Genomic DNA, 9034 nt, shown 5'->3' on the forward strand with positions numbered 1-9034 from the left:
TACTGGTTATTTTTATGTGTACTGTCCTGAAATTTATGCGCCATTTCCTTCCATTTTAAAAACTAGAGTTTTGATCATAATATCTGCTTAAAGATAAATAATGATAAAATATTTAAAATGCTAAAAATGTGCACTTATCTATGTTTTTATTGGTGTAAGACATTTATCAGATACATGTGTTATAAAAACTACCCTCTATTTTGGATATCACTCTATTTAGTTGATGATGAATTTTATAAACAGAAATTTAAAATGTGGTGTATGTTGTTAGGATTTCTTTAAATTTTTATCCTTTTAGTGCTAATGACACTAATGTTAGTTTCAGAAGGAGTGCTTTTAAAAATAAAACCCACCAATGGCAAATACTTTAAAAAGCATTCATCATTAGCCACCAGGGAAAAAAGAAAACTATTTGGAATTTCCATCTTGCCACAGAGTGATTATTTTATACACACACACACACACACACACACACACACACACACCTACAAATGCTGGTGAAGATTTGCAGAAAAGGCTATGCTTATTCACTATTTATGAGAGTGTAAACTGATATAGCAAGTATGGAAATCAGTATGAGGGTTCTTCTAAAAGCTCAAAACAAATCTATTCTATGAGCTAGCTATGCTATTCATTGCCATATACTTAAAAGACTTTACATCTGTGGTAGTTTGAGTAAGAATGCCCCCATCCTCTTGCCATAGGTTCATATATTTGAATGCTTAGTTACCGAGGAATGGAATTCTGACAGAATTAGAAGGATTAGGAGGTGTGGCCTTGTTGGAGGGAGTGCGATGGGCATTGAGTTTTCAAAATCCCATACCATAAAAGGCCCAGTCTCACTCTTTTTCTGGCTGCAGAAAAGTATATAACTCCCAGCTACTTCTACAATACCCTGCCTGCCACCATGCTCTCTCTGCCATGATGCTAATGGACTAGTCCTCTGAAATTATAAGCAAGCCCCCAATTTAAAGAATGTACATATAAACTTATTAATATAAATAGAAATTGTAACATTATATAATATATAATTACATACTATATAATTAAATATATAATCATATAATATATTATATAAATTAAATAATATAAATACTTACATAATAATAAATAGTGTCTTTTATAAGAGTTTCTTTGGACATAGGAATAGAAGAGTGACGGAGACAATATCCTACTGCAGAGGTTCATTGCTGACTTCTGAATTCGAAGTGGACAGGGCACAGACTCAGCCTAGATTTCCAACAAGAAATGAATGAACAATGAAAGCATGGCTCACATACTTAACAGAATTTTGCTCAGTTGAAATAAATTTGCAGCAACATAAATGAAACTACCAAAAATAAAATAAAATAAAATAAAATAAAATAAAATAAAATAAAATAAAATAAAATAAAATAAATAAAATAAACAGAGGAAACTCAGGCCCTGAAGGACAAATGCTGCATGTCATTGCTTACATTGGATCCTAATTTCCTAATTTTTAGACTTGTGTCTTCAAATTAAGATTGATTAGGAAGGTTAGCAAACTAGAAAGAGACCATTAGACATGGAGGGGGAAAAGAAGCTCTAATTCAGGGCAAAGTGAAAAACATGTGATACAAAAGTTTTTGAAGATAATACTAGGGGTTGAATGATTTAAATAGATATCAGGAAGATGCCATATAGAAAAAAAAGGTACATAAAATTATTAACACAAACTAAGAATTTTTGAGAAAGACCTATGGCAACCTACTTTTAAGTCTATTGAAAACACAATTATAAAAAGAAATATGAACAGAGAGGCAGCCTGCATGGGTAGACTATGCTTCCAGAGGCCAGAAATTATTAATCAAAGATTATAGTCCCAGATATGAAGTACCTCTCTCTGGGCTGTTTGTCAGGTATACTTCAGGATCTCCACTATCCAAAAATATTATAGACTATTGTCATTGCCCATGGTTTCACACAAACTCTATCGCAAGACCATATTGCAGAAGATGCACATCCTTGGGTATCTGGATCCTGAGAAATCAAACTGCTTCTATTCTGGATGTGTCCTCCCTCCTGGTTGGCAAGCATGTACAGTGCTGGAAGATGCTGGGCTTCTTGGTGGAGAAAAGTCACTAGTAGTCTCATGTAACTGTAAATCTCACAATTTGTATTAATGAATTGCCTGGCAAGAATGTATTAATAAATTGCCTGGTGCAATATTACCATGACTACACGGGAGTAACTGATTAATTCTCAGTTAGATTTGAGGCATCCTGGAGGCATGGACCCATTGTCCTGACTTGCTCAGTTGTAGCCATTGCTGCTGCCACTCGTGCTACTTGCCTTTCTGTGTTGACAAGAATACAGAGTTGTAACTGAACGTTACCTGAGGTTGCAAACATGATGCTCACAGGTTGCAAAAATATGGTCATGCTTAGGGTACCAGCAGGATAGCTGGTGCCAACGGCAGGGTGGTGTGTGGCACAAAGGACCTGCTCCCAACATGGTGCCCAACTGTATGATCACACTGATTCTTAGAAACAACAAGATATCCATAATGAAGAATGGATCGTTTTCTGGGTTGTCTCAAAAGACTTCAGTGGCCCACTGGCGGCCATGTTAGTTTCTGTGGTCCTAATTGCCACAGGAAACCAAGTTCATGTCTATGATGTGTTGCTAGGAACTTTGTGGAACCCCATGATCCATGCTGCTGATGGCTGCTATGAACAAAGAAGCGGTTTTTTTTTTTTTTTTTTTGTGGTGGTATTGATGACTACAGGCTCATAACTGACAATGAGGGACACCGAAGGCTTCTGTGACAACTCGCTTCCCCAATGGGAAGCAACTGATGAAAGTCCTTGAAATTTGTGATAAAGATGCGGAAGTGTAGCCGTTTACAGTTGATGTCTTCTGGAGGAGTTTGAGGATGGAGTGGGAAAGTACTCAGTTTTCTTTAAGGTGCTGGCCCTTGGTAGCTTAACCATATTTCAATGATTATATTCTGTAACACAAGATGGACTTGGTGTCTTGGTGTATTACTTTGGGGGGGGGGGCAGTGAAAGGGTGGGCGGGCAGTCTTAGGAGGAATGGGAAACAGGTGTGATCAGGGCACATCGTATAAATTCCCAAATAGTACAAATATTATGTTGGGAAAATAATAAAAGGACATCAAAGTAGAGGGGGCTTGTTGGAAAAAAAAGGGATTTTATGAAAGAAAAGGGGCAATGGTGGTTGAAAATGTCCATAACTCAATGTATAGATGTCTAAAATTTTAAACAAATAACAAAATAATAAAATGGAAAGTGATCAGGAAAGATTCTCAAAGTAGATATTTTGCTTCCATATGAGGGCAAACAAATACCTATACACAGATGTTTGGTTCACACCACGCACATGCTAGCATGCACATAAAAACATGTGAATACACTGCCTACATTTATACATGGAAAGTAAACTTTAAAAAAACAATTTTAAAATAGACAAATACACACATATGATTCCTCAAATAAAATTTCTTTTAATTTTTAAGCCTCTTTGTGTATCAACTGATGAGAATTGAAAGGTTCGGTATACTTCATACCATAAAAAATTAGGTCAATAAGATTCATAAAGCGTATTCAGCCCCTGGTTGACTAAACAATTATTTCATTGTTATCATTGAGTTCTGTGTGGTGACTTAGAAAATTTTGAGTATGATGGATTGTATTATAATACTAGATTTTATTTATAACTCAATGTTAGATACATTTTTTGTCATTGCAAGTTAGCTTATGATAGCAAGTGTGTGTTTGTGTGTGTGTGTATTTGAAGAAGAGAAAGCCACTACAGAGGACTTTTTTCAATAATAAGTACAATTTATTTCTGATAAGAAAACTCAGACATTTTAAGCATATGTTCTTTAAGTAAAAAGAAAAAAAGAAAAGGCCCAGAAAATTGTTCTCAGTTTAGCATTATTCAGAAGGTATCTTATGTGGTATTTAGAAAGATAATATTTTCCATTGATTTAATATTCAGTTGTCTCTCAGTAAAGCAGTGATGAAGGCCAGTAGTAAATTAGTAAAACAGATTTTCAGTCAACTTTCAGAATTACAGCTTTTAAAGATTTAAGCACCAATTTTACAGTTTTCAGTTCATTTGCAAGATGACATCCATGACAGATTTAAAAGTTACGCACATATTGTATTGTCTCTTCTTTCTTTTCTTAAGTATTTCTTTTAAAGTTTAAAAATACATCTATTGGGTAAATAGATTATTTATACCAGTTTCTTCCACACCACCATGAACTTTTCTATTACTTCTGTACAAGGATTATGTATTAACCACAAAGACTGGTAATTAACTAATATGTGATAGTGATATAGCAGTCTGCAGTGAAGGTGCTATAAAATTAAATAAAAGTGTGGATATAATTAATTTCAAACACAACACAGGAAATTTAAACGTATTAAATCAATATTTACTCCTTTTTTATTGGTTATTTTATTTATTTACATTTCAAATGTTATTATTCCCAGTTACACCTCCACAAGTCACCTATTCCATCCTCCTTCCCCCCTGCCTCTATGAGCGTGCTCCTCCATCTGCCCACCCACTCCTGCCTCAGCGGCCTACGGTTCCCCTATCCCAGGTCATCAGCCTCCACAGGATCAAGGCGCTCCCTTCCCAGTGATGCCAGATAAGCCATCCTCTGCTACATATGCAGCTGGAGCCGTGGGTACCCCCTGTGTACTCTTTGATTGGTGGTTTAGAGCTTTGGGGGTCAGAATGGTTGATATTGTTCTTCCTAGGAGGTTACAAACCCCTTCAGCTCCTACAGTCCTTGCTTTAACTTCCTCATTGGAGTCCCTGAACTTAGTCCAATGTTTGGCTGTATATATCTGCATCTATACTGGTCAGACTCTGGCAGAGCTTCTCAGGTGACAGCCATACCTGGCTCCTGTCAGTAAGTACTCCTTGGGATCCGCAATAGTGTCTGGGTTTGGTGTCAGCAGATGGGATGGATTCCTAGGTGGGGCAATCTCTAGATGGCCTTTCCTTCAATTTCTGCTCCACTCTTTGTCCCTGCAGTTCCTTTTGACAGGAGGAATTCTGGATTAATATTTTTGAGGTGGGTGGGTAGCCCCATCCCTCAACCAGGGCCCATGCCTATTCACTGGATATGGTCTCTGCAGATTCTATCTCCCCTTTGTTGTGTATTTCGGCTAATGACCTCGCTGTTAGGTCCTGGGAACCTTTTGGGTCACTGGCATTTGGGACTTTCTAGTAACTTCTGCTACTTCCCCCTCCCCCACTCCTACATACTTACTTACAGATTCCTGACCCTCTGTACTTCTTCCCATCTCATCCCATACCTGAACTGCCCCCCCCCCCTTTTTCCCTCCCCCTCCTCTCTCCCTGCCAGATCTCTCTCTCCTTCTACTTTCCAGAAATTATTCTCTTCTCTCTACTGAGTAGTACTGTAGCATCCACACTTGGGTGTGATCATCTTTCTTCTTGGGTTTGATATGGTCTGTGAGTTGTATTGTGGGTATTCCAAGCTTCCTTTTTTGTCTAAAATCCACTTACCAGTGCATATATACCTTTTGTGACTGGGTTATCTCACTCAGGATGATATTTTCTAGTTGATCCATTTGCCTGTAAATTTCATGGAATCATTGTTTTTAATAGCTGAGTAGTACTCCATTGTGTAAATGTACCACATTTTCTGTATCCATTCCTCTGTTGAGGGACATCGTATCTATTTTTGTTTGGAGGTCCTTGATCTACTTGGACTTGAGCTTTGTACAAGGAAATAAGAATGGGTCAATTTGCATTTTTCTACATGCTGACTGCCAGTTGAACCAGTACCATTTATTGAAAATGCTTTGTTTTTTCCACTGGACCATTTTGGATCCTTTGTCAAAGACCAAGTGACCCTAGGTGTGTAGGTTCATTTCTGGGTCTACAATTCTATTCCATTGATTTACCTGTCTGTCTCTGTACCAATACCATGCAGTTTTCTATCACTATTGCTTTGTAGTATAGCTTGAAGTCAGAGATGGATTTCCCCCAGCTGTTCTTTTATTATTGAGAATGGTTTTGATATCCTTGGCTTTTTATTCCAGATAATTTGAGAATTGCTTTCTGTTTCTGTGAAGAATTGAGTTATAATTTTGATGGGGATTGCATTGAATCTGTAGCTTGCTTTTGTCAAAATGGCCACTTTTATATTATATTAATCCTGCCTATCCACGAGCACGGGAGATCTTTCCATCTTCTGAGGTCTTCAATGTCTTTCTTCAAAGACTTAAAGTTCTTGTCATACAGATCTTTAACTTGCTTGGTTAGTGTCACACCAAGATATTTCTTATTATTTGTAACTATTATAAAAGATGTTGTTTCCCTAATTTCTTTCTTAGCCCATTTATCCTTAGAATAGAGGAAAGCAACTGATTTGTTAATATTTACTTCTTAGTTTTATTTATGGAATGATATGGAAGAGATTCAATTTAAGCAATATACTTTAAAATCTTTTCCTCTTTTTATTAAATATATTCTTTTGGTTTTTTCATACAATATAACCTGAATTCAGTTTCCCCTCCCTCTACTACTCCACGTTCCTCCCCACCTTCTCTCTCATCTGAATATACTCCCCTTCTGTTTCTCACTAGAAAATAATAGCTTTCTAGGAGTTGACAACAAAATATAACAAAATAAAATATAAGAAGAAAAAAGAAAAATCATCAATTTCATTTTGGACAAGACAAGGCAAGACAAACTAAAAGAGCCCCAAGAGAAGGCATGGGAATCAGAGATGCACACTCAGGAGTTTCATAAAAGTACTAAACTGAAAGCTATGCTTGAAGAGGACCTGATGCAGACCCATGTAGGCCCTGAAATTGCTGCTTCCATCTCTAAGATTTCCTGTGAGCTCTGCTCAATTGTTTTAGAGGGTATTATTTTCCTGGTGTCCTCCATCCCTTCTGTCTTTGCCACTCATAATGCCTCCCCTACTGCTTGGTTCCCTGAGCTCTGAGAGATGGAAAATGATAGAGACATCTCATTTAGAGCTACATAAGTCTCTCAATGTAATACTTTTCTCTGGGTCTCTGTATTTGTTCACAACTACTACTAGAGGAAGCCTCTCTGATGATGCTTGAATAAATCAACAATCTATGAATATAGCAAAATATCACTAGGAGTCATTTTATTATTATTTGATTTTACCCTATGTCTCTGGTTCTTGATGAGACAAACAGTGTGAGGTATGGGCTCATCTTATAGAATGGACCTTACATCAGATCACATTGGTTGGTTACTCTCACACAAGTAGTTCAACCATTGTTCTAGCATATTTTGCAGGCAGGACAAACTGTAGATCAAAACTTTTATGGCTGAGTGGGTATTTATGTTTCTCCTTTGGTAACCTGCAGAGTATAAGTGTCACAGACACTAGATCATGAGGGTGAAGGTTCTATGTAAGCACCAGGTCAACCTCTCCATGCTCAATGAGATCTGTGGGTGGTCTTTTCAGCAATGGATACTTGCTGTCAGTTTATGGAGAGCAAACTATTGTCTTGGTAGCACCCTAAGTTGTTTGGGATTTCCATTCAACCTTCTTGGCCAACAACTCAATTGGACAAAAGATTGTCTTGGCATGAGAAGTTTCCCTTGGTGACAAGAAATAGCCAGTGGGGTTCTGTCTCCCTCATTAAGATCACCTTCCATTTTTTATAGGAAGTTTCCAATGCTAGATTTCCATACTGCTCCTCAAATGCTCTACAGTTCTAGCTGGATATCTCCTCATTTTCCCCTCAATTCCATTCATCTCTTACCACCTGATCCTTCTATCATCATCCCTCCCCACAACTCCTGTCTCCAGTCCATCCATTAAATCTAATCTGTTTTCCCTTCCCAAAGAGATCCAGACATCACCTCTAGTTCTTTCTTCTATCCCTTATCTCTTTGGACCTATGAATTATAGCTTTGCTATTATTTATTTAACAGCTAATATCCATCTACAAGAAAATACATATCACACTTATTTTTATGGGTCTGGGTCTCTTCACTCAGGGTGAGTTTTTCTAGTTTCATCCATTTGTCTGAAAAATTCATGATGCCAAGTTTTTTAGCAGCTGAGTAACACTCTATTGTGTAAATGTACCACATTTTCTTTATCCATTCTTCCCTTTAGGAACATCTAGTTTGTTTTCAATTTCTGAGAATTATGAATAAAGCAGCAACGAACATGGTTGATCAAGTGTCCTTGTGGTATTACAAAGCATCCTTTGAGTACATAACCAAGAGAGATATAGATAGACCTTGAGATAGATCGATTTCTGTCTTCCCAAAGAACCACAGCACTGATTTCCATAGTGGCTGTACATGTTTGCACTCCCACCAGCAATGGAGAAGTGTTCCCCCTTGCTCCACATCCTTGACAGCATGAGCCGTCACTTGCATTATTCATCTTAGCCATTCTGACAAATAGAACTTGGAATATTAAAGTAGTTATGACTTTCATTTTCCTGATAGCTAAGAATATTAAACATTTAAATGTTTCTTGACCATTTTGGATTCTTTTTGGAGATGTCTCTGTTTAGAACTGTAACCCAGTTTTAAATTGGGTTATTTGCTTTTTGGGTATCAAGTCTCTTTAGTTCTTTATATATTTTGGATATTAACCTTCTATCAGATGTGCAGTTGGTCATTATTTTTCTCATTCTGTAGGTGGCCACTTTGTCTGAATAATGATGCCCTTTGCTATGCAGAAGCTTTTCAGTTTCATAAGGTTCCATTTATTAATTGTTGATCTAAGTATCTGTATAATCCTGTCATAAGTCAACACCATGAGTATTGAGGAGAATTCAGCCCCCTTTAGAGTTTAGCAGTGGTTCACACAGGCCACTGAGTTTAACTAACTAGCTTATGGGTTGCTGGGATTGCGGTTGCTTCTCTTGAGGGAACAGAGTTCACTAAGTCCTTTTCTGCCTCATGAGGCCATGTCCCTTATACAGCTCAGGGTTCCTTTTGATAGATTTTTTTTTGAGACTACAAGTGGTCGATATTTTTGCTGCTGGAAGAC

Source organism: Grammomys surdaster, unplaced genomic scaffold, assembly GCF_004785775.1.
Source record: "Grammomys surdaster isolate TR1022 unplaced genomic scaffold, NIH_TR_1.0 126028, whole genome shotgun sequence".
Taxonomy (NCBI): domain Eukaryota; kingdom Metazoa; phylum Chordata; class Mammalia; order Rodentia; family Muridae; genus Grammomys; species Grammomys surdaster.